The sequence below is a fragment of the Moschus berezovskii genome, chromosome 9 (genome assembly GCF_049115385.1).
Source record: "Moschus berezovskii isolate FMDL1 chromosome 9, NW_MosBer_1.0, whole genome shotgun sequence".
Taxonomy (NCBI): Eukaryota; Metazoa; Chordata; class Mammalia; order Artiodactyla; family Moschidae; genus Moschus; species Moschus berezovskii.
The window spans coordinates 60,030,919-60,058,326 of NC_142468.1; the positions used below are offsets into that span (position 1 = coordinate 60,030,919).

The window sequence follows — 27,408 nt, forward strand, 5'->3', positions numbered from 1 at the left end:
TAAGTAATAGAAGTTGTGGTTTCTGTAACAATCATAATTTTTCTTTTTCTAGGTATATGTAGATAAAGAATTTAACTCCATTTCTTGCAATCCAAAGAAACGTGGCAAGACTCTGAGACTGAACTAAAGTAACTATGGAAACCAAAAATGTAGCCATCAGGATACAGGGTCCTCTAGATTCTCAAACATTGTGTTGTTTGTAGAAGAAAAAAATTAATTCTTAATTAAACGACAATACCTAACAACTTTTATATGAAATTTCTTCACATATGTTTAAATATCATTTAATTGTTCCTTGCTGCTTTGGGGTTAATTTTCCCCCAGCAACTGCTGCCAGGTTTTGAGAGCTGGGCCAGAAATATCATTGAACACCTATTATGTATTCAGAACACTGTTCGGAGCTCTAGGAAAAGAGAAGGTAACACCTCCTATACACTGTCTCTATACATAAGACATGTCTGTCTTGTTGAGATCACTAAAAAATCACAGACAATAACCCAAAGGCCCTTAAAGAACTAATCAGCAACAAGGTTTCTTATGTATGTTTTGATTGAGAGGTCCTGAGCCAAGAGCAGAGAGGGCCAACCAAGGCTGGCTTATACTTATACCAATCTTTTGGTAAATAACAATTTCTTCTCTGATTATAAAAGTTCAGTTCAGTTCAGTTGCTCAGTCGTGTCCGACTCTCCGCGACCCCATGAATCACAGCACGCCAGGCCTCCCTGTCCATCACCAACTCCCGGAGTTCACTCAAACTCATGTCTACAGAGTCGGTGATGCCATCCAGCCATCTCATTCTCTGTCGTCCCCTTCTCCTCCCGCCCCCAACCTTTCCCAGCATCAGAGTCTTTTCCAGTGAGTCAACTCGTCGCATGAGGTGGCTAAAGTATTGCAGTTTCAGCTTTAGCATCAATCCTTCCAATGAACACCCAGGATTGATCTCCCTTAGAATGGATTATAAAAGTAATATATGCTAATTAAAGAACAATCTGAATATACTGAAAATTTCAAGGTAGAAAATTATATCAGTTATAGTTCTAATACCAATGTTTACTTTTTGGTGTACTTTCATCTAGTCACTTTTTTAATATAGAGATATAAGTACAGATAGCTTTTTCATGTAAGTATTTGACCATAAAAGTGACTATGCAAGCTAAAATCATGCAAGGTCATTTTAATCATCAGTGGGAAAAATCCAAGTGTTCTGTAACTTTTAGTATTTTGGGTCAAAACATTACTGTTGGTTAAAAATGTACAGGAAAATAGAAAATAGCAATTTAAAATATTTAATACTCTGTAATTTATATATTAGAAACACTGAGAATTAAATTGTTTTATTTCTTTGCAGTTTGAGTAATGCTTGCCTATTTTTCATTGTAAAGCTATGATACAGATCAATCATTTTTTCTATGCCTTGGAAAATTGTCATACTCCCTTCTAAGCTTAGATCAGCTTCCAACATTTTATCCTTTGCACTTTCAATGATGTGAAATATCTCTTAGAATTATTCTTGTAAATTGTTGTTATTGTTATCATTTTTTATTTTGGCTTTTTTTTTTTATCATCACTTTCTCTGGGACATTGCCATCTTTTTTCTCCACTTCTTCACTTTTGTCAATTTTACATTCCCTAAGGTGCTCTGGCTTGGGGCCATATCTAGAGTCTCTAAAACAGCAGCAGGGTCAACATCCCATGGTAAGACAGTTCTCCTATAACTCCGGTTACAATGATTCAAATTTTACTGCTTTCACTTTTCATTTCTATGGGCACTTGCATCACTCTTAACCAACTTCCTCTTTAATTATTCAGTTTTTTAAAAATGCTGTGTGAGTTTGTTGCTGGGAGACAAGGAGGCAACACAACCATATACTTTGCTATCTGTACATGAACTGAATAACAGAAGCACAGTGGCCAATGATGGACAGACATAAAAGCAGTGATATGCTTGGCTACTGATCATGAAATGTATCTGTCATTTACACAATGATTTGTGGACTAAAGTGCTAGCAGTGAATTTTTAAAGAATTACTCACAGTTAATAAGCTTGAGTAACTGATATTTGAACTGAGTTGTTGAAAGATCACTGTAATTTACCTAGCCCATGGTAACTGAAATTTATGTATATTAAGCAGTGTAAAGCATGGACTGCCTGTGTATTTTACAGTTATTTTTTTAACAAAATTGAGGTCATGAAAATACAATTTTATACCTTGCTTTTTCAAATTTAGCATTTTAAGTTATTTGCTACTCTCTAGTAATATGAAAATACCAAGGGAACGATAAAAGAGATCTATGGACTGGCAGAGTGACTTGCTTCCCATTAAGAAGCAGCACAGGGAAGGGTGCAGACTATTTGGTGTACGTTGTTATGTCAAGAAGAAGGAGAAGATTTGGCTAAAATGTAGGATTTATGTTGGAATAAAAATGTCCCAAAGTCCATTTTTCTAAGCTTTAAGAAATAATAATAGTAATAACTGGAATTTATTAAGTGCTTACTGTATATTCCAGATACTTTTCAAGCATGATCTCAATCTTCAACTCTTAGATGTTGTCATTCCCATTCTTACACACGAGGACACTGGAGCTCAAGATGTCCCCGAGTTTGCCTAAGTCACACAGTTGTTATGGCATCAGTTCAGTTCAGTTCAGTTGCTCAGTCATGTCCGACTCTTTGCGACCCCATGAATCAGCACGCCAGGCCTCCCTGTCCATCACCAACTCCCGGAGTTCACTCAAACTCATGTCCATTGAGTTGGTGATGCCATCCAGCCATCTCATCCTCTGTTGTCCCCTTCTCCTCCTGCCCCAATCCCTCCCAGCATCAGGGTCTTTTCCAACGAGTCAACTCTTCACATGAGGTGGCCAAAGTATTGGAGTTTCAGCTTTAGCATCAGTCCTTCCAATGAACAGCCAGGATTGATCTCCTTTAGAATGGACTGGTTGGATCTCCTTGCAGTCCAAGGGACACTCAAGAGTCTTCTCCAACACCACAGTTCAAAGCATCAATTCTTCAGCACTCAGCTTTCTTCACAGTCCAACTCTCACATCCATACATGACCATGGAAAAAACCATAGCCTTGACTAGACTGACCTTGGTTGGCAAAGGAATGTCTGCTTTTTAATATGCTATCTAGGTTGGTCATAACTTTCCTTCCAAGGAGTAAGCATCTTTTAATTTCATGGCTGCAATCAGCATCTGCAGTGATTTTAGAGCCCCCCAAAATAAAGTCAGACACTGTTTCCACTGTTTCCCCATCTATTTCCCATGAAGTGATGGGACCAGATGCCATGATCTTTGTTTTCTGAATGTTGAGCTTCAAGCCAACCTTTTCACTCTCCTCTTTCACTTTCATCAAGAGGTTTTTGAGTTCCTCTTCACTTTCTGCCATAAGGGTGGTGTCGTCTGGATATCTGAGGTTATTGATATTTCTCCCGGCAATCTTGATTCCAGCTTGTGCTTCTTCCAGCCCAGCATTTCTCATGATGTACTCTGCGTGTAAGTTAAATAAGCAGGGTGACAATATACAGCCTTGACATACTGCTTTTCCTATTTGGAACCAGTCTGTTGTTCCATGTCCAGTTCTAACTCTTGCTTCCTGACCTGCATACACGTTTCTCAAAAAGCAGGTCAGGTGTCTGGTAGTCCCATCTCTTTCAGAATTTTCCACAGTTTATTGTGATCCACAGTTTATTGTGATCCACACAGTCAAAGGCTTTGGCATAGTCAATGAAGCAGAAATAGATGTTTTTCTGGAACTCTCTTGCTTTTTCCACAATCCAGCAGATGTTGGCAATTTGATCTCTGGTTCCTCTGCCTCTTCTAAAACCACTTGAACATCTGGAAGTTCACGGTTCATGTATTGCTGAAGCCTGGCTTGGAGAATTTTGAGCATGACTTTACTAGCGTGTGAGATGAGTGCAACTGTGCGGTAGTTTGAGCATTCTTTGGCATTTCCTTTCTTTGGGATTGGGATGAAGACTGACCTTTTCCAGTCCTGTGGCCACTGCTGCGTTTTTCAAATTTGCTGGCATATTGAGTGCAGCACTTTCACAGCATCATCTTTCAGGATTTGAAATAGCTCAACTGGAATTCCATCACCTCCACTAGCTTTGTTCGTAGTGATGCTTTCTAAGGCCCACTTGACTTCACATTTCAAGATGTCTGGCTCTAGGTCAGTGATCACACCATCGTGATTATCTTGGTCATGAAGCTCTCTTTTGTACAGTTCTCCTGTATATTCTTGCCACCTCTTTTTAATATCTTCTGCTTCTATTAGGTCCATACCATTTCTGTCCTTTATCGAGCCCATCTTTGCATGAAATGTTCCCTTGGTATCTTGAATTTTCTTGAAGAGATCTCTAGTCTTTCCCATTCTATTGTTTTCCTCTATTTCTTTGCATTGATCGCTGAGGAAAGCTTTCTTATCTCTCCTTGCTATTCTTTGGAATTCTCCATTCAAATGGGTATATCTTTCCTTTTCTCCTTTGCTTTTCGCTTCTCTTCTTTTTACAGCTATTTGTAAGGTCTCCTCAGACATAGCCAGCAATGAACCCAGATCTCTATAATCTCCACTGACCACTCTATAAAACTGCCTGATGAAAGCATTTTTCAGTTTATATAGTTCTTTTACATCCATTGATAATAGATATGCAATTAGGTGGGTGGTACAAGATTTCCAAGGTACGTGGGACTGAAATCTAGTCTATGCCACTAGCTGAGCCTGAGCCAGAAGGCTGCATACTTCTAGAAAGGGCACTTTTTTTCTAATTAGCACAAATGTTCAGTATAGGCTAGTGTTGGTCCCGATCAACATGACTGATTCTCAACACAACCCCAGAATTGATAGTTGACAGAGCAGTTAGGATTATTCCAATTTTATACTAAAAAAAAAAAAAAAAAGCCTTGAGGCTTGCATTAGGTAAATGATTTATCTAAGGTAAGAAATGAATTGCTGAGATAAAGATGTGGCTGAGGAAGGGATTAGATGCCAGGCTGAGCAGGTTTCATCTGAAGCAAAAGGCAATAGGGGACTGTAGACGTTGATAAATCAGGCTACACTTTGACTTCAACAGGGTCAAGTGATAACTCATGGATGTAATAGATTGCCCTGGGCAGCTCAATGCCTTCCACCTGGCTAAATCATTTCTTTTCTAGAATTTTGGTCCTTTCTTGCATTTGAATTAGACCTTTGCAGACACCTCCATGTCCTTTGAAGGATAATCACCAGGATTTAAAAAGAGTGAATCTGAAAGCAAATTTCCCTTTACCTCACTGCGTTTCATAACTGCACTTTACAAACTCCTTTAATTAGCAAGTTGTAATATTGTTGTTACTATCTTGAGAGTATCCAGACCTAAGATTTTTCTGAGTGTTTCCGAGTTACTGTCTATACCCTTACCTATAGAGAAATGCTACTACCTAAACCAGGTCCTTCAGACATAAGGGTACAATAGGGTCTACCTTTCCTGAGTGAATGCAGCAATTCCTCTGGGATTTACAAGTTTTATAAGTATTCTTGTAAGAAAAATGACTGCATAAGAACCAACTCATCCTGCTTCTAAAAATAGCCAAATGGTTAGTAGGCATTAAGAAGTACAATTAAACCAAAAAATTTCAGAGACTGGCTCTAAGAAATGCAATAGGTTTCTGATCAAATGTTTGGAAAATTCTAGACACTATACCTCTTATTTGGAGTGTCACAACACTGAGAGTCCTTCCTCATGGGTAAGAAACTTTTTTAATTTTTACAAAACTATTGTTTTTCATAAACTTGGCCAAGGTGAGAGGTCTAATGAAACATTTTTATTCTTCTCAGTTATTTTTTATTAATATTCTGACGAACAAGCATTCTATGGAACATGTTTTGAGAAATGCTGGACCACAGCCATGGACAAATTTGGGTACGAACAGTTACTTCTCTATTTAAATTCAGAGCTATTTCCTGTCCCTGAGTCCAGGGTTGGAGGGGCAGTGACAGGAAATGGACTAGGGATGGCCGACCTCTCTTACTGAGTGAAGCAACAGCAGTTTTCATACCTTTATGTGCTTTGTGTGTTTGAAATAAGGATTGTTCCCACTGGGGGCTTTAATGTTGGAGTGAGTGGCACAGAGAAGCCTGGAAAGTTTGGGGCTCCTTCTGATCAGCGGCAGTTGTACCAGCCATGCTGTGTAGTCCCTTGTGATGGTAGTGATAGAGCCAAGCTGCTTATGTGATGTGCCAGTTAGGTTGTGAGCTTCCTTTGTTCCCTATCTGGGTTCTGAGCAGATTGTCTTCTGTGCTCTTTTACTCTTCAACCCAAGCAGCTCTGCTTCTGTTTATCTAAGAAAGTGAGATGTCTCATAAATTTCACGAGAAAAATTTTCAAAGGTTCCACTGGCAAAACAAAAACAGAATATCTTATTTAAAGCAACAATAAAAGACAAAGCAAAGTAGAGTTTTAAAGTTCATACATGTAGCAACAATCGAGAAGTGATAATGTACTGTTCTGTTCCTGATAGCTCAGCTGGTGAAGAATCCATGTACAATACAGGAGACCCCAGTTTGATTTTTCGGTCAGGAAGATCCCCTGGAGAAGGGATAGGCTAGTCACTCCAGTACTCTTGGGCTTTCCTGGTGGCTCAGATGGTAAAGAATCCATCTGCAATGCAGGAGACCTTGGTTTGATCCCTGGGTTGGGAAGATCCCCTGGAGAAGGGAACGGCTACCCACTCTAGTATTCTTGCCTGGAGAATTCCATGGACAGAGCAGCCTGGCAGGCTATAGTCCATGGGGTCACAAAGAGTCAGACTCAACTGAATGACTTTCACTTTCACTTTTCATGAACTTCTACAGTCACTTAAACTCTCCAGGGCTTAGTACTATGAACTGAATGTTTATGTTCTCCTAAAACCCAAAACAACCACCAAAAACCATATATGAAGCACTAATCCCCAATGTGATGCTATTTGGGGGTAGATCCTTTGGAAGGTGTTTAGGTTTAGATGAGGTCATGAGGGTTGAGCCCCTTGAATTAGTGCCCTTATAAGAGGATAAAGGAACCAGAGCTCTCTCTGCCTTGTAAGGATACAGCAAGAAGGTGGTCATCTATAAACAAGAAAGTGTGTCCTCACTAGATAGCAAATCTTCTGGAACCTTGATCCTAGACTTGCCAGCCTCCAAAATTGTGAGAAATAAATGCTTCTTGTTTAAGCCACCCAGTTTATGGCATTTTGTTATGGAAGTCCAAATTAAGATGTTTGTGTTTCCTATCTGTGAAACGAGAAAAATAAGAATTAAAAAAAAAGATTTTATGAAAAAACAGAAGCTTTATACTAAATTTAAGGTAGAATGGGAGCAGGTAGAGGAAGACAGAAGAGAAAGGGAACATCGTTTTTTGGCTGCCCATCCTCTGAATCCCTTCTCTGTGTTTGAGGACATCACTACTGTGTGTTTGGTAGGAGGCCAATTGGGTGTCCCCAAGCGGAGGGGCTTTAATACTGGAGTGAGTGCACAGAGAAGCCTGGAAAGTTTTGGGCTCCTTCTGATCAATGGTAGTGGTGCCAGCCACGGCGTATAGTCCCTACTGATGGCAGTGATAGAGTCAAGTTGCTTATGTGATGTGAGAGCTGGGCTGTGCGCTCCCTTTGTTCCTTGTCTGGATTCTGAGTTTCATTCTCTAGCATTTCAGTAGAGCCTATGAATTTCTTTATACCCTTCCATTTAGTTCCTTACAGCTTAGCTTAGTCAGAACCCAGACAAGTGAGAATTGTGACAGGCACAGATGTGACAGATCGGGTGGAGAGGGGGGATGGGAGCATGCTGGGGCAATAATAGTTTTAGAAGGTCTGAGGCTCTCAATTGAAATTTGACTTAAAGAGAGTAGAACTAGAATACTTGTCTGGGTCCTATCCTCACAGAATCCAGAAAATATTTCATCAGAGGGCAGCTTTTCTGCCAACAGTATTTATAATTTATATTTTTTGTTACATAACCGAGTAGAAATCTTTATTTTAAACTTTGCCCAGTGCTTAGTTTTGTGAGGGTCTAATGTAACTTCATCTTTTAAAATGTCTAAGATCAAATTAGATGAGAACAGAGTAATACAGATGGTAAAAATGCCAGAGAACATAATAAAAAAGAAAGATGCTCTGCATGAAGAATAGTCTGCTAGAATTCTAACCCAAATAACCCTTGACTAGTGGGGACCAGGGGAGTTAATTGCCATTCTGCTGCAAACCCAAGCCTTGCTTTTTTTCTGTTGATTGTAGAGAGGAGGAATAAGAATGCTGCTGCAGTTCAGACTGGTTATCTTCACACACTGGGAAAGGTGTCACTTGCACAGGGCCAGTTAGTGATCTAGGGGTGTCACTGCCACTTCATTTGTTTGTCTGGAGAGATCACCTCACTGTACTTCTAAAATTCAGTGGCAGATGAAACCAAAAAGCTATAAATCATCTCTAGCTTGTTTATGTACCTCAAGGAGCTCTTGAAAAGGCCTAAAACTATTGTGTGATTTGTGATATCTTTATAAAGACCATAGAAAAATAAAGCAGGCAGTAAAATCACCATATTGACTTGAGACCTTATAGTAGTTATTAGTCTCCTCAAACTCCTCTTTGTGCTTTAGCTCAGCACCCCATGGCATTAAAATTATCTGACCTTACAAAGAAGCCTGAAATTCTTGGTCCTGGCATTGGTACCTCTAGCTTAAGGAGCCAACATTAAAGATGAAATCAAAATGATGAGATTATAGTTTGGCTGCCACTCTACTCTGATGGCTTCTCATGTTGGACGTTGCCTGTCATCACCAGCCACAAATTGGCTGAGTTATTAAAGCCAAAAACAATATCTCACTTTGCTGAAAGATGTTTCCATTTTCAAATATTGGGTATACTCATAACTGGGGGATGATGGAGTCATGGCAGTAATGATGATGATAAGAAAAAGAATAGCAAGAGTTAGAGTTTGTTGAGCATTTATTATGTGTCAGGTACTACATGTTCACATCCTTACCACAGGAAAATCAGTATTAATATTCCCATTTTTACAAGTGAGGAAACCAAACTCAAGACGTACTACATGATCCAAAGTCACATAGCTAGTAAATGTGAAGCCTGGATTTGAATCTCAGTTTAGGGGCCCCTCTGCTTTCAATTCCTTTTCAGTCCTACTTCAGAGGCAAAGAATTTACTTTTGAACCTTTAGCTAGATGAACTCCAACATAGGGTGATCTGCCAAATCTAAGAGCCCTTTGGTGAAAGCTGAATGGCCTAATCACAATTTTATATTGTGAGATTGCATGACTATGGAGGAAGGGGTCATTCCCCTTCCCAGAACAAACCTGACTTGCCTATTTGTGAGGGGGAACGGTAGTTCACTGGGTGGGGGACTCAGATGTCCTAACGATCCAGGGGGCCTAGGGTGACCTTTGCTGGAGAAGCAGAGGGGGACTCCTGCAGTGAATGGAACATGCCAAGTTTACAACAGCAGCTGCAGGGAATGTGTACCTGATAGGAAGGAAATGTTCCAGCGCTCCAGGCTGTTGTAGAGAAAAAAACCCTCCAGAACTGTAATAGAGCAGAAAGGAATCATGGAATTGCCACAGTCAGAGCTGCTACATATTGAGTGTTTGCTGTGCTTTACATGTATTACTTCATTTAATACTCACAGTGCTAGAAGGTAAGTACTGATCACAGTGTCATTTTAGGGATGAGGAGAAAGAGTTACCAAGAAGTTAAGAAGTTTGCCCAAATCACACAAGGAAAGAGTTGTAGGGCAGGGTTCAAACTCAGTCCATTTGCCTTCAGAGCTGACCCTCTTTGCCACTCTGCTGTTCAGCTTCTGGGGGAGGTGAACACACAGGAGGCTGGCATTAGAAGAAACCACCAACAATACCTAGGGTAGGGCAGACAATGGTTATCAAAGCAAAACTGAGTTCAGTGTCATCTCACAGTCTTGGCAAGGACTCGCTCACATGCTAATGATGGTGATAAGTTAAGCTTAATGGAGGAAACTTGTTAAGTTTTCTCCGTAAGCTTAATGGAGAAACTGCAGAGGGCCCTGGAATCTGATCATCATGTTACAGAAGAGCCCACATGAACTGGGTGTAATATGTTACCTCACTCTCACAGGCATTAAATCTGAACTGATGATCTCTATGCCCAAGTAACATCTCTGTCCAATTTCCCCATTTCTGTCAAAGCTATGCCAATGTGGAGGCACCTTGGTGCTTTCCATCTCTTTATTAATGTTACTCAATCAAATTCCCTCAATTCTTTCTCAAAAAGTTTACCGTTTCCACTAAGCCTCTTGTGTTTTACCTGAATTTTGCAATAATGCCTTACAGGTCCCCCAGCCTCTTTTTTTCCCTTGAGCTGAACTAAATGCCTCTTCCAGGTGAGCTTCCCAGAGTGGCCATTGGAAATGACCTTAAATGAGGACTCAGGACAGCTGTGCACTGTTCTAGTTCTGCCACTCGGTAAGTAACACTGGAAGTGGCCTCTGGGTCTTTAGACTCTATGATCACAAAAGGAGGAGTTGGAATGGATGCTATCCAAGGTCCCTTCCAGTGCTGTAATTATATGAATGCATGAATGAGTCAATTCTTTGCTTTTATACTTGTCTGTGGGGTTTTGTTTGAACTTTTCAGCCTGGTGCTCAAGGCCCCTTGTAAAAGTTTTCTCACACTATTGTGTAAGACAGTCATTCCTCCTATCATGGTATCTATATTCATTTCCAAATCCTGGCTTTTCTTCCTGCTATTCTTGCTTTCTAAAAATTCCAATACCACTTCTTCATAACCTGAACCTTAGACCATCACTGAGGTTCTGCTCATATCTTCCGCTCTCAGCTTCCCAGAGTGACCTCAGGCTGCAACAGTTTCATTCTACATAAAATGTATGTGCACGGTTCTCCCTAAATAAAAATGTGACATATACTCTTACAGTCATGAACTATAAGAACAGAGGCAAAAAGAAATAAGTAAAACTGTGATGACTTGATTTGTATAAATTTTATATAGATGCTGAGCATTTTATATTTTATAATTTTTTCCACAAATGTTAACCACAATCAAATCAGAAAACAGTCTAATCTAGAAGCTTAAAAGGTAAACATTTATGAGCAACACATTTATTGATAAATCCCTTAGGCTGAATTTTAAAATATAATCAATGCCTCTCTGTTGATGATTCAGGAAAGTGTTTCAAAAATGATTGTTGCTCCTATTTCAAAGAAAAAAATGAGCATGGTAGGCAGTGGCCAAAGAGCCTGAACTCTGGAACCAGATTAAATTGTGGATTCAAATCCTCACTCTGCTACTAACTGCTGGTTAGTTAACTTCTCCAGGCCTCAGTTTCAACACATGTAAAATGAGATCATAACAGAAGTTGTTGGGAGGATTAATATCTATAAAACCCAAAGAGTTTCAGGCACACAGTAAACACTATATAAGTTTCATCATTATTATTTTTACAATTAAATTTTACATATTTTAAATAAATCTTAAATTGTTTCATGAATGTAGATATTGTCTCCCCAAAGAAATAACAAGGATTGTCACTCTTTTCTATTTTTTCATGTTCTAGCAAACAACTGATTCCTAGTTAGTACTTTGAATGAAGGTATGAATTAAGTAAATAAGTGAAAAAAATGAATGAGTTACTATCCATACTTAATAGGAAGGAGAAGCAGGTATAAAGATCAGTTTTACATAATTCTGGAAGAATGAGCCCAAATACACCCGATCTCTTTCATGTACCACCTGCCAGTTTGCTTAGTTTCTATCTTACTGTAACTGATTTTACAGGAAGACATAAAGAATCCGCCTGCAATGCAGGAGACTTGGGTTCCATTCCTGGGTCAGAAAGATCTCCTGGAGAAGGAAATGACAACCAACTCCAGTATTCTTGCCTGGGAAATCCCATAGACAGAGGAGCCTGCTGCTGCTGCTGCTACTAAGTCACTTCAGTAGTGAAGTGCGACCCCATTGATGGCAGCCCACCTGGCTCCGACGTCCCTGGGATTCTCAAGGCAAGAACACTGGAGTGGGTTGCCATTGCCTTCTCAACACCAGCACTGCAGGATCAAGAAAAATGAAAGGAGAACAAAAATCAATCCAATATCAGTTCTATATTTATGAGTATTCTTTACTTTTAGGAAGAGTTGGCTTGTAGGAGGCATCTAACCATGACTCTCTGAAAATCACATTTAATCCTTATGATGGATCAAAAAATAGGAAAATAATAATGTGTAAGCAGGAACTAAAAAACTACAGCTCTGAGTATTTGGCATACATCTTTAACATATACTTATTTTTTAAAAATAAATACTTCTATTTTACCAGCACTTGCCTAAGTTTAAAATTGAAAAATTTGTTTCAGATCAGTAAGGCCCCTTTGCCACTGTGCTTTTAGAAGGGCATTGGCAGGGAGTTGATGCAGCATCCCCCAGCTGCCCTGGTAGATAACAGGGTAGAGTTCAGAGGATGTGTTGCTGGGGTGAGGTGGAGAAGGGAACTCAGAGCATGGCCACCACAGCTGCTTTTCCAAACACATACCTGAAGGTAGTCATCAAGGACCAACATGATATGCCACAATTTTGAACCATTTTGGTTTCGCAGAGGAATAAGTTTACGACATAAACAAATGTAAGATCCTGCAGCTGTAGCCACTGGCTTCTCCATAATGTCTTCGTTTCTTTTTGAATCTTTATAGCCAAATCATAAGAGTTGGGAATGAGAATTTTTAATGGATTTACTGGCAGTATGTAATTCGATACTTAATAAAATGAAAATTGTCTGAAAATGTATATAAGTGCCATTATGTTAAGAAGTTGGTGGTTTAGTCATTAAGTCATGTCCGACTCTCTGTGACTCCATGGACTGCAGTCTGCCTGGCTCATCTGTCCATGGGATTCTCCAGGCAAGAATACTGGAGCAGGTTGCCATTTCCTTCTCCAGGGGATCTTCCTGACACAGGGATCAAAAAGGCAGCTCCTGCATTGGCACATGGATTCTTTATCATTGAACCACCTGGGAAGCCCATGTTAAGAAGCTATTACAGTGAAAAGAGAAAGTGAATAATATGTTGGAATATGAAGATAAAATTTCATCAACTTATCTTTTTACTCCTTTTTATTGTGGGTTCTAAATATGGTCAAGATGAAATGTGTTTATTTTGTCCTTAATCTTCTCATTAGTGGATTGAAGGAGCATTTCATGAATACTATGCAATAGGAATTTCTTGTAAGGCAAAAAAGTTCCCTTAAGAAGTGATCTGGAAGGAAAACTTCACATAGTTTTGTTACATTTCTCACCACCATGCCAAACAAAATGCCAGTGTCAAGCTGGGCAGGAAGAGGGTTGTGACATTAAATATTACATTCTGTTGAAGGTGAGATGACATATATATTGTGTTTTTCAGACCAAGCATGGCTTCATAAGCCACTTCCTGTTTGCACATTGATTTCCTGGGTAATCTAGAGCAGGGCCTACTGCTGGGATAGCACGGGTAGGAGAAGGCTCATAGCTTTTGTACAGCCTTTAGAAGAGATGTGGAGTCTAGAGTCATAGAAGGGGTTGGTGGCAATTCCTGAATTGAAAGTACAGCAAAATTTTAAGGTAATAAGGCAAGAGAGGATGAGATGGTTGGATGGTATCATCAACACACTTAACATGAGTTTGAGCAAACTCCCAGAGATAGTGAAGGACAGAGAAACCTGGCGCGCTGCAGTCCATGGGGTTGCAAAGAGTTCAACATGACTTAGTGACTGAACAACAACATCAATATGTGTACTAAAGTCTGAGATACAATTTTTTCTTGAGCGCTGATCACAGGGCAGATAAGATCATTGAATAACCCTCCTCATCAAATGGAATAATCAGTGGTCAATATTAAGCTATCTTGAAAGACAAGGTCACTGATTTCATCCTGGTCTCTACTGGATTATGACATATCTCAAAAATAAAACATTGACAGATGAATGAATAAAGATGTGGTATACATATATACAATGGAATACTACTCAGTCATAAAAAGAATGAAATTTGTAGCAACATGGATGGATCTAGAGATTATCATCCTAAATGGGGTCAGACAGAGAAAATACAAATATCATAGGATGTTACTTATATGTGGAATCTAAAAATATGATACAAATGAACTTAATTACAAAACAGAAATAGACTCACAGACACTAAAAAAACAAACCTACAGTTACCAAAGGGGAAAACAGTAGGAGAGGGATAAATTAGGAGTTTGGGATTAACAGATACACACTGTTGTACACATAAAATAAACAACGAGGTCCTACTGTACAGCACAGGGAACTATTGGGTTGGCCGAAAGATTCATTCAGGTTTTTCCATAATATTTCACAAAAAAATTCAAATGAACTTTTTGACCAATCCAATATATTCACTATCTTGTAATAATCTATAATGGAAAATAATCTGAAAAAGAATATAAATGTATATATATGTGTACATATGTGTGTGACTAATTTTGCTGTATACTTGAAACTAACACATTGTAAATCAACTATATTTCAATTAAAAAAATAAAGCAAAACAATTCCCCTTATGCTCACCAATGCCCCCCCACCAAAAGCCCAAACAGAAAAAACTCTAATGCCACTCTCTCCAGAATATTAGGGAGTCTAACAAGACATCAGAGAATGACACAGACTTCTGCTTTTATCAGTAGTATAAAATATTCACAAATACTTACTGAGCCTTGGGCTGAATGCCTGGGCTAGACAAATAAATAAGACATAGCTTCTGCTCTAAAGGAGCTTACTATAGTCTACTAAGATAAGGCTTCAAGTCTCAGTGGAACGTGCATGGCCAGCTGGAATTTCATATTCATAACAAAGGATTTTTTTAAAAAAGTCTTTCACCTGCAGGTTGTTCCAGTAGGTGATTTGTTACTTTATGTCTTTGGGGATGAAATTATTTTCACACTGTGTATAGCTGTCTGGTTCAAGCCTCACACATTTAATGAAAAAATAGAAATCATTCCCAGGCTAGGAGGAGGTATAAGTTACTTTTGCTCCTGACGCCTTGAATCCTGGAAACATAGTGGCATGTGATATCAAGAATTTGGCAAGAATCTGGAGAAAATCAATTGAGCTTTAACTTAGCATTTTATTGCCTCCTCACAAAATGAACCCAGAAGAGATACAGACATATAAACTTACTGATTTACAGCTTTCACAATATTTTCTCTGTTTCTCTACAATGTATTTGTTCTGCTTTAAGTGTTTCAAATTGTTGCTTAATCCATAAAGATATGCACTGTAAATGCTTCCAAAACATGAGAATTCCTCTAGCTGGGGAATAAAGATAATGATTATAAAACTTCCTGGAGAGAATTTGCTTTATTTGTTTAACTCCTGTTCTAAACTGGGTGCAGTTTGACGGTGAGGATGCCTTCCCCAACTGTGTCACTCTGCATCTACTTCAGGACCCAGGTATGGTAGGTGCTCCAATGCATGGAGGAATGCAGGAGCGGTGCATGTCTAGGTCTTCAAGAAGGAGGTAGTGAGTAAAGATGGGGGAGGCTGAGGAGGAAGGACGATCCTTTTTACAGCCTGGGTAGTACGGGAGGGTGTGTGTGGAGCACAGCGGCAGGTTAAGGGACACTGGTACATTGATATAGTGGCTGAATGGGAAAGTGTGGTGTCAGAGACCCTGCAGCCACATTGGGATAGATGTCTGCTTTCCATGGTCCTGTGACAGTCAGTTTTTCATTTCAACACTTTCTTTACTTAGTTTTCTAAGGCCACACTAACTCAAGCCTCATAATAGGCTTCCATTTGGCCCCTGTATTAATTTAAAGGCATAACGAAGCCTGCTTTGGGGGCCCATCATGTAAGGATGAGTAGTCTGTGCACTGCACAATTCCAGGGGATGCCCACATGCAGGACAACTGTGGCAGCCCTGAGCTCCATGGTTCTCCCTATATGCAAAATGGAATACATTTACAAATTTATAAACATGCTGAGAAGTACAACTTTTTGCAAGGTACTTTCAACTATCCTTTCTCTACTCATTACATATTCTTTAAGATCTAATGAGCTTTACATCTTCCTCAGTTGTGAGAGTTTTAGTGTAAAAACAAACTGCATTTGTGTGCATGTGTATTTTGCTTCCACACACTGTAACTTTCAGTGATCATGGGGCATCTGCTTTGAACTGTTTCATACTGGATGGAGTTCTGATGTTGGAATGTTTGGGTTCAAATCCTGGCTCTATCACTTGCAGTGTGATCCTATGTAGGCTACTTCTCTGCACCTCAGTTTCTTTACCTATAAAACAGGAATAATAAGCGCTATGATGTGAGAAATAAGTGAACTAATCTCTGTGAAGAACTTAGCACAGTGATTAGAACAGAGGGAGTATACAGAGGCAAACGCAATTAGGCTGCTAAAATTATTATTATTGCTAGTACTAGACCATCAGGTTTGGTCTGCTGGGTAGAATTCCTGAGCCCCTACAGCCAGGACTGCCCATCTAGGGCCTGTCCATTTCCAATGGGCAGATGTATCCAGGCTATTCATTCCTGGAGACTTAACCAGACCATTCCCGGCTGTGGGTAGCTATATCACAAACATACACATACTTTAAGCACACACACATATCCCCTCTATTCTAGGAGCTGCCAATAACTACATATAACATCAAGATATTGTTAGGGTTCCTTTCCCTGTCTCTTTTTCCAGTCAATTCCATGGAAACATAATTGTTGGATTTAAGAGGGAAATGAAAAAAAAAAAAAAAAAACCACAGGGAAATGAGTACTGGGAGGCCTAGGACCTGTATGTGGGTAACAGAACTCGGACAGGTAACAGTGAGTTTTGGCAAAGGATGACCACTAGAAAGGAGAGAAAAGACAAGTTTCATTGTTGTTTTTGGTGGTAGTGAGTCTGCGCATGTGCCAGATTGTAAATGGGGTGGGGAATACATTGAATACGGAGTGACATGAAAGTTCATGACCAAGTTGGTGGTGGGGGTCTAGGGACAGGTAGACAATCAGAGAGGGAAACTCCCCAGCAGGTTGAAGACCAGAGTCCAACAATGAATGAGGACGAGGGCGTTAGAACACAGTCTCTAATTTACTCATTCACTGACAAATTGTGGTTGAGCAGTGACTGTGTGCTTGCATGTGCTTGTTAGAGGCAGGAATCAGGAGAGAACAAGGGTCCCTACCATATGAGAGCGAATGGTTTCATGTAGACAAAAACCATATTCCCAGTGAGAAATCATCCCCTAGAAGTGTAAAGCATTATGGAGGTTAGGGCATGGTATGTGGTCTGATGAAGATTTTTTTCTGCAGAAAATTTGGTGTGGTAGGATCAGTGTGGTTGGGGTACAACATGGGAGTGAAGGGGGATGAGAGAGAAAAAAAAACATCATGAAGATTTTCTTAGAATCAAAGGTTATGTGTTCTTGATTTTGAGGGCACTTGGCAGCACAAAGCTTAAGCAACAGAGCTCAAGGACTGGAATCCAGGGAAGGAAGTTGGGTGGTCATTTTTTAAAAATGATATAAATATATGAAGAAAACTCAACTGAGAATATTTATTTGGAAGGTCCCACCTCCCTTAGGTTTTTTTAAGAGGTGAAGGACTATCCCTGCCTGTAATGGGGCATTTTCCAAAGAGACCTGATCATCTTCAGGCCTTCCTGGCACCCCTTTCACTTCGGAGTGAACCATGTGGCGGCCTATATATTTGTTGTGGGTGAATTTTCATAAAGCTGTAAAGAAAAGGAAACCTATCATTTATTAGCTTCCTGTAGCCACGTTCAAATTCCTGAGCCTAGCATTCATGGTCATCCAACCACTTCCGCCTAAACCCATACCAGTCCCCTACATGGATCCTCCTTTCTAGCCAAACGAGTCTCAGAACAAGTCCTACACTTTCCTGTTTCAATGCCTCTGGTCCTGTTCTTCTTTAAAGGCTTAACTTCTCTTATGCTCAGTTTCCTCACCCATGGACTCGTTTAGGATATTATGTGGATCATATGTCTGTGAGCACCTAGCACAGAGCCTGGCATGAAAACATTATTCAACAAATGTAAGCAGCTGCCAGACTCAAGTTCCAGATCCTCGTCTGCATGTCACAAACAGGGCTGGGCATGAGAGGAGAGGAGAGAAGGGAAGCCGACTGTAAAGGATACGCCCTGCTTAGAGGCAGTGAACATAGAAAGAAACAAGAAAAACTACAAAATGAGAATGAAAATAAACACAAAATCATGCCAGGGATCTCATTTGGCTTAAGCCCATCAATCAAAAGGCCCTTTGACTTTTGCCCCCTCAGGTTGGATTGTAAATATCCCTCCTTATATAATTCTCTTTCATCCACCCTATAATAACTTATTTTCATTTACTTCATATTCTTTATAGTGTCACTGATATTTCAGTGTAAAGTTTCTGAGTCTCAGGTTTATTATATTAATTAAGTCAAGCTACATGTATAAACTATCTAGGACATGGCATATAAATGTTCACTTTGTTATTAATAATGATAATAATGATCTTATAAATCTCATAAATTAAGAGAGTAAGTCTCTAAGAGTTTAAGGAATCTCTTTCCTGCTTGTTCACTTAGTGAAGAACAAATAATAACCATAACAGTGGCTATTACTCATTGAGTAATTAACTATATGACAGAATCTGCTCCGAGTGCTCCCTATACCTTACCTCATTTCTGCCCATGAGAGCCCTTGAGTTAGGCTCTATTAGTATCATACCTACTGTAGAGGTGAGGAAACTGAGGCTTCAAAAGATAAGTCCCTAAGCTAAGTTACAGAGTTGGGAAGTGGCGGAGTCAGGATCAGAACCAGTCGGCCTGGCCCCACAGCCCCTGTACTCAACTACTGCACTGTACTCATTCCAGACAATTTCCATGCAACCTTGAAGCTATGGTGTATGTGTTAACTCCTCTGCAACTTTCCCTACAGTTAGTTGAGTTGCTCGCTCTTCTCTACTCCCATAGCACTTGAATATACCTCCCCTATAAACATCACATTAAACCTTGTTTTTTAGTGTATATGCTTAACTGTGTGTGAGTTTCTCAAGGAAGAGTCTATAAATTACTCATCATTATACACTTAGCATAGGGCTTGGCACATATTTGATGGGTGAAAATGTGTGTTAAAATTTAATCAAACTGACAGGACCTCAGTTAAATTTGATGTTCATGATGATGGTGGCTATGAGAGACAGAACATGGATGAATGGAAATTTCAATTGATAAGAACCACAGTGCTATGCTATTGGCACTTTATACTCTGGGTTTTGTAATAATCACTGTTGTTATTCTTTCCTGGGCTAAAGAAGCCAAAATTACTCCTAAGGTGTCTCATTTAATCAGAGGCCTCAATTTTTTTTTTAACTACATGCCTTACTACCCCATCCCTTCATTGAAGTATCAGTTCACAGCAGATGGGACTGCCCTGTGAAAGCCACAGAAGAAACAAATAATGTGCTGAAACAAATAATGTGCTGAAACCTATGCCACTTAGTGACAATGATTATCATTTCACCAGAGGTTATACAAACCAGCCAAGAAAATGATTGGAGGAGGCTCAGCTCTACCGCAATATGAGCCAAGTATCTATATTTTATTCTAAGAATGCCTTCTGAGGTGCTTTGCAATTTACAATCCTCTCCCTTCCATTATTTTGCTTGATTCTTACAACAGCTCATGGAAGTGGGTAGGAGAAGCTCAGGAAAAGGAGGGACTTGCCTCATGCATATGGCCAATGAAAGATGAAATCAGGACCAGGCCTTATTTTCCATATTATATTTACACAACATGCCAGACAAGAAGGTCAGAATAACTGATTTGCTTTGGAGAGGTTCCTGCCCACAGTGTGCCCAGATCTGGTCTATGAAGACAGGGAGGTTTTTACACATGACGGAAAAGGAAACCCCAAGGACTAGGCCAAGGGACAACATGCTGAGGTCAAAGAGAAGTTGGAGGACATGAGTTCAGGGCTGGAACGACATTCTCGGTGATGCTTTCTTATGGAGACCACAAAACCTCTGTCACAGAAGGAGGTCATATGTTGAATTTTATAGGATTAAAAAATTTTTGAGCGCATTCTACATCAAAAACAGAGATGAGATAGGCATGTGTGAGGCTAGAAGACAGAGGAGTTTTCAGTTGACATGAATTCCCTTGGCAAACTATGTTAATGTTCTGATCGTGATTTTAAAGACCTCTTCTCTGTGTTGTCATGATGTCACTAAGAGATACATCTGATCCCTTGTGCCTCTGAACCCCATCCTGGTACCCTATACTCACCTATACTGGGTTTTCTGTCCACACTACAGGAAGGAGGAGAAATCCTGAAGCAGGAAGTTATTAGAATGCCTTCTTTAGTGTTGGCGTGTAGGCTTGCTTTGTGCTTCTTCCTGCTTTGTCCCTCTGGTTCCTGCAGACTCTGTGGGCCCTAATCTTGGATACTCTTCCTATGGACCATTCTCCTGGGTCTTGGGTGCCAGGCTTGCTCGGACTCTTGGCTCATTCTGACTCCCTTTGGTCTCCAGTCTGTGGGCCACTCCTCTCCCCACTGCTGACCCCAGGGCTCAAGCTGGACTCACTCTGGCTCCTGACTACAACCACTTGCTGCCAGCTGCCTGGAGCTGACAGAGATCTCCAGTGGACATGTACTTTCTTACAGAATGTGGGAGCAGACCAGACCAAACTGCCTGAAATAAAGTGGCATTTGCTCCATTTGGGAATTCTGATAGGTCCGTGTTCACAAAGATACACTCATGTTCCTGAGCTCTCGCTGGGTATGACAAAGAGAGAGAAGGAGAGAGAGATGGAGAGTTAGTTCTTGGCATCTGCAAATGAAAAATGAGGCAGAGTCCTAGCAGAAGGCACTGCAGTTTGGGCAGCTGTATCCTATTAAAAAATCATGAGAAAGCTCTGTATTCCTGCCATTGTGGTGAAGAGGGAAAGCAAATCCCTTAGCATTTCCCAAAGAAAACATTTTTGTGACCAAAAGTTCCGTAAAATCTTTAAATTCTGTAAATCTGATGAATATGGGAACAGTTTGGTAGGTACCCCGCAAGTCCCCGGAGGAAACTTTCTTAAAGCCCTCACCTCAGGAGGCCCCGGAAGGGGAAGCGAAACTCCACTCCCTTCTGCTGGGGAGCACCTGTTGGGGAAGTGAAAGCCACCCCAACCAAGGTGATGCAAAGAAGTTCTGATGCATAAGGAGTGCAGATAAAGCCACCTTTAGAGTCACAGCCTGTCTTTCAAAAAATTATCTCATTAGATAAGGTAGAATCACATATTGGCTTTAATTCTTCTCCTCCAAATTTTTAGTCTGTCTCTGGACACTAAAATTAAAATGTAAGCCATATTTTAAAATTAAAATAATAAATCATCTTAAAATTACAATTTAAACAATTCTCAGCAATGAAGTAGGACTCATAAACCTGTTGCTGGTAGCCATTTTGGGTCACTGATGGGGCATTACTTCTCTAGGCATAAAGAAGTTATTTTTACATGCTCTGTACCATGACGAAAAAATCCAAATTGGTCTTACATAAAAGAATAGGTTTATATTTTATTTTAGTGATACAAAATACATATAGATCTAAAAAGAGAGACCTTTTTTTCTGGGGTAATTTTAAAGGCTCTGTGAATATTTATATTCTACTTCTGTATATACTCTGTTCTATGGTTGGAATACTTTGGGCAATAAACTCCAGAGCAGGTCCAGAAGAGGGGACTACATAGTTGCTGTGATGAGGGAGAGCTTGTTGCACCTTTCTGAAAAGATGAAGGTTGAAGGCAAAGAAGACTAATGTTTACAAAACTGTAAAGAACAGGGCAGGGTGAACACAGCATGGACCTTCCCCAAAGATTAGTCAAAGGTAGCTTTTGCATAAATGAAAAAATCATGAGCTCACACAGTGGGTAGTAATTCTGCTACCCATTGGAACAAGAGATGTTCCAATTAGAAAAAAATAAGTTGAAGGGAATATGAATTTAACAATAACTAAATGTTGTGGGATTCTCGGAGTGCCTCATAGAAAGCAAACTTATCTTCCCCTATCTCCCAACCAACTGTCCCAGGTAGTCATTTTAGAATCAGGCTACTTAGCTAGAGAAACAGCCAGGCCTGTGGTCTGATTCACATATGGCAATCCTTTGATTCTCTTATGAGAATGATGGTCTTGGTAAGTGGTCATCTGCCCTCCACCTTGCCTCCTGTAAAGTAAGGGGTCCATACTGCTGAATTTAATAACTTGAGTATAAAAAACAGGAGACATGGGGACCATCTTTATTACTGTAACTTGAGTACAAAGACCAGCACGAGGTTGGCTTGGCAGCAGCATGCTGGGAATTTAGCACACTACCAGAATTTCATTATTCCAGTTTGTGATGCCAAGTGTACAATTCCATCCTACGGCCTCCCTGGGATCTGGCTCCTTCCAACATTTCCTTTTTTTGTGAAGTATTTGAGGAGAGTAGCAAATCAATGAGGGAGGAGAGTATTCCTGGAATATCTATGTCACCTCAAAACATTTCCTCTGTCCCTTTTCACCATACCTCCTCCCATCTTCCCCCTCACTTCTTACGGGCAGAAGGGGTGATAAAAGGCACGGCAGGGCATCAGCAGGAAATAATTCTTAGAGGTGACCACCTCTAAACCTCAACACAGGATCACCTCATTGGCCTGGAACACCTGCTTTTCTTATAGCAAGTGACTAGTTCCAGGCCCAGCAAGGGTACGTAAGAATGTCAACTGGGAACCCAGGGGGGTTAACCCATAACCCATTGCTGTGCTCCTTGGTCTATCCTGGCTAGAAGGTACAGAACTAATCTGTCCACAGAACTAATCTTCTTCAGAAACCAAAGAGGGAAACAACCTCATTTGTAAATCCCAGCTGTGCCTATAATAAAATAAGGGCTAGCATCTAGTAGATCCCCTTTTCCTTAGACAATTGTTTGTGTGCGTGTGGAAGGGAGGGGATTGGTTAAGGACAAATCATATAACTTAAGAATATGAAGAAAATGAGTCCCCTTTCTCTATTCAAAAATTTACTATTAAGTTTAAATGGTCTGTAAGTCTTTGACTCTTCAAGTGTGTATTGAAATGGAACAAAAGGATTCGTTTGAGGAGACAGCATTAAGCTGAGTTGATGGAAAGTTCAGTTCAGTTCAGTTCAGTCGCTCAGTCGTGTCCGACTCTCCGCGACCCCATGAATCACAGCACGCCAGGCCTCCCTGTGCATCACCAACTCCCGGAGTACACTCAAACTCATGTCCACAGAGTCGGTGATGCCATCCAGCCATCTCATTCTCCGTCGTCCCCTTCTCCTCCCGCCCCCAACCTTTCCCAGCATCAGAGTCTTTTCCAGTGAGTCAACTCGTCTCATGAGGTGGCCAAAGTATTGGAGTTTCAGCTTTAGCATCAGTCCCTCCAATGAACATCCAGGATTGATCTCCTTTAGAATGGACTGGTTGGATCTCCTTGCAGTATAAGGGACTCTCAAGAGTCTTCTCCAACACCACAGTTCAAAAGCATCGATTCTTCGGCGATCAGCTTTCTTCACAGTCCAACTCTCACATCCATACATGACCACGGGAAAAACCATTGCCTTGACTAGACGGACCTTGGTCGGCAAAGTAATGTCTCTGCTTTTTAATATACTATCAAGGTTGGTCATAACTTTCCTGCCAAGGAGCAAGCGTCTTTTAATTTCATGGCTGCAATCAGCATCTGCAGTGATTTTGGAGCCCAAAAAAACAAAGTCTGACACTGTTTCCACTGTTTTTCCATCTATTTCCCATGAAGTGATGGGACCAGATGCCATGATCTTTGTTTTCTGAATGTTGAGCTTCAAGCCAACCTTTTCACTCTCCTCTTTCACTTTCATCAAGAGGCTTTTGAGTTCCTCTTCACTTTCTGCCATAAGGGTAGTGTCATCTGCATATCTGAGGTTATTGATATTTCTCCCAGCAATCTTGATTCCAGCTTGTGCTTCTTCCAGCCCAGCGTTCCTCATGATGTACTCTGCATATAAGTTAAATAAGCAAGGTGACAATATACAACCTTGACGCACTCCTTTTCCTATTTGGAACCAGTCTGTTGTTCCATGACCGGTTCTAACTGTTGCTTCCTGACCTGCATACAGGTTTCTCAAGAGGCAGGTCAGGTGGTCTGGGATTCCCATCTCTTTCAGAATGTTCCACAGTTTATTGTGATCGACACAGTCAAAGGCTTTGGCATAGTCAATGAAGCAGAAATAGATGTTTTTCTGGAACTCTCTTGCTTTCTCCATGATCCAGCGGATGTTGGCAATTTGATCTCTGGTGCCTCTGCCTTTTCTAAAACCTGCTTGAACATCTGGGAGTTCACGGTTTACATACTGCTGAAGCCTGGCTTGGAGAATTTTGAGCATGACTTTACTAGCGTGTGAGATGAGTGCAATTGTGCGGTAGTTTGAGCATTCTTTGGCATTGCCTTTCTTTGGGATTGGAATGAAGACTGACCTCTTCCAGTCCTGTGGCCACTGCTGAGTTTTCCAAATCTGCTGGCATATTGAGTGCAGCACTTTCACAGCATCATCTTTCAAGACTTGAAATAGCTCAACTGGAATTCCATCACCACCACTAGCTTTGTTCGTAGTGATGCTTTCTAAGGCCCACTTGACTTCACATTCCAAGATGTCTGGCTCTAGGTCAGTGATCACATTATCGTGACTATCTTGGTCGTGAAGATCTTTTTTGTACAGTTCTTCTGTGTATTCCTGCCACCTCTTCTTAATATCTTCTGCTTCTGTTAGGTCCATACCATTTCTGTCCTTTATCGAGCCCATCTTTGCATGAAAAGTTCCCTTGGAATCTCTAATTTTCTTGAAGAGGTCTCTTGTTTTTCCTATTCTGTTGTTTTCCTCTATTTCTTTGCATTGATCACTGAGGAAGGCTTTCTTATCTCTCCTTGCTATTCTTTGGAACTCTGCATTCAGATGCTTATATCTTTCCTTTTCTCCTTTGCTTTTCGCCTCTCTTCTTTTTACAGCTATTTGTAAGGCCTCCTCAGACAGCCATTTCGCTCTTTTGCACTTCTTTTCCATGGGGATGGTCTTGGTCCCTGTCTCCTGTACAATGTCACGAACCTCCGTCCAGAGTTCATCAGGCACTCTATCAATCAGATCTAGTCCCTTAAATCTATTTCTCACTTCCACTGCATAATCATAAGGGATTTGATTGAGGTCATATCTGAATGGTCTAGTGGTTTTCCCTACTTTCTTCAATTTAAGTCTGAACTTCGCAATAAGGAGTTCATGATCTGAGCCACAGTCAGCTCCTGGTCTTGTTTTCGCTAACTGTATACAGCTTCTCCATCTTTGGTTGCAAAGAATATAATCAATCTGATTTCGGTGTTGACCATCTGGTGATGTCCATGTGTAGAGTCTTCTCTTGTGTTGTTGGAAGAGGGTGTTTGCTATGACCAGTGCATTCTCTTGACAAAACTCTATTAGCCTTTGCCCTGCTTCATTCCGTGCTCCAAGGCCAAATTTGCCAGTTACTCCAGGTGTTTCTTGACTTCCTACTTTTGCATTCCAGTCCCCTATAATGAAAAGGACATCTTTTTTGGGTGTTAGTTCTAAAAGGTCTTGTAGGTCTTCATAGAACCGATTAACTTCGGCTTCTTCAGCATTACTGGTTGGGGCATAGGCCTGGATTACTGTAATATTGAATGGTTTGCCTTGGAAACGAACAGAAATCATCCTGTCATTTTTAAGATTGCATCCAAGTACTGCATTTCGGACTCTTTTGTTTACCATGATGGCTACTCCATTTCTTCTAAGGGATTCCTGCCCACAGTAGTAGATATAATGGTCATCCGAGTTAAATTCACCCATTCCAGTCCATTTTAGTTCACTGATTCCTAGAATGTCGACATTCACTCTTGCCATCTCCTGTTTGACCACTTCCAATTTGCCTTGATTCATGGACCTAACATTCCAGGTTCCTATGCAATATTGCTCTTTACAGCACCGGACCTTGTTTCTATCATTGGTCACATCCAAACTCTTTAAAATGAAATCCTTCCCTTTAAGGACTTTGTGTTCCAAATTCAACTACATTCTCTTCTCAGTCACCTTAGGCATTTGTTTTTAATAAGTCTTTACAAAGTCAACAGCTCAGCAAAGGACCTCAAAACTGTGCTTCTGACCAGAAAAATAAGTACCATTTCCAGATGTTTCTCATTTCTCCATGTCACTAATTCAAACTCAGAAATCTCTTGTTTATTGGACATGTATATAAGCTTAATGCTTTACATAACCTCTCTTCTAAGAATCTCCTCTCCTATCTCTGCATCCTTTCTCATGCCAAAGCCATCTATTTCTCATAGATGGAACTGGATCTTGCTAGCATATCCTATAGTCTCTCTAAGAAATATTTAAACTTATGCCAAAATGAGATTTCATAATGATTTCATTATGAGATTTCATAATCATATGTAACTTTTATCTATTTCTGTTAGCATTTAATGAAAGGTTAGGGAAGTTCTCTTCTCCAGAAATTCTTTAAAATTTCTTTCAAGGTGTTCTTCAGGTCCTTTGACCTGCTGCTGCCTGCACATGAACTTTTGTATTCTGCTCCAAAGGGCAAAACTAATATCAGGCACTATTCCATGATCTCCTATCCATACAGGTGGGCTATGAATGATGGAATTCCACACTTAACTCGTGTCCTTAAGTCTACCTGGTGCCATGCTAGAACCCCAGCACTGGCCAAGGGACTAGGAGAACAGAAAGCGAGGAGCTGACAATAACAAAAACAATCTCCATGGAAAATACAATGTACTTGTGGTAGAATCATGCAAGGGAGATACACTTTATCTCTCCCTGATATGCTTGTTTTTAATAGGATGAAGTCTGAAGTGACATTTTTTATATGTGAAAATTTTGAATTTATTTCTATTAATAAAATGATCTTTAATCATGGCTAAATATTTATTGAGTCAGGCACTGTGCTAAGTGCTCCTGAATTACCTCCATTATTTCTTATAATACTATCAAGTAGATTCTATTATTTTTATTTTACAAATGAGGAAACTGAGCTTTAGAGACTCTGCTACCTACTTGCTAAAGAAACATGCATGGCATAGAGAATAAACCACATACATATTTGCAAATAAGGGGTATCTTCAGCAAAGGTATTATAGGGGGCAACATTTAGCAGTTATTTCAGAATGACAGCATCCTCATGCATGTTCATTTTAGATTTAGCAGATAATTTGTAAGTATTCCCAGTTACATGCTAACTGGTGGCTCAGTCATATCTGACTCTTTGTGACCCCATAGACTGCAGCCTGCCAGGCTTCTGTGTCCATGGAATTCTCCAGGCAAGAATATTGGAGTGGGTTGCCATTCCCTTCTCCAGGG

The 27,408-nt window shown here is 40.3% G+C and overlaps 1 protein-coding gene across 1 annotated transcript in view; it reads right to left on the minus strand.

Annotated features, from left to right (window-relative positions):
- Nucleotides 1-27,408, minus strand: part of FRMD6 (FERM domain containing 6) — a 279,964-nt gene that overhangs the window by 152,652 nt on the left and 99,904 nt on the right. The gene's annotated exons all lie outside the window — the stretch shown is intronic.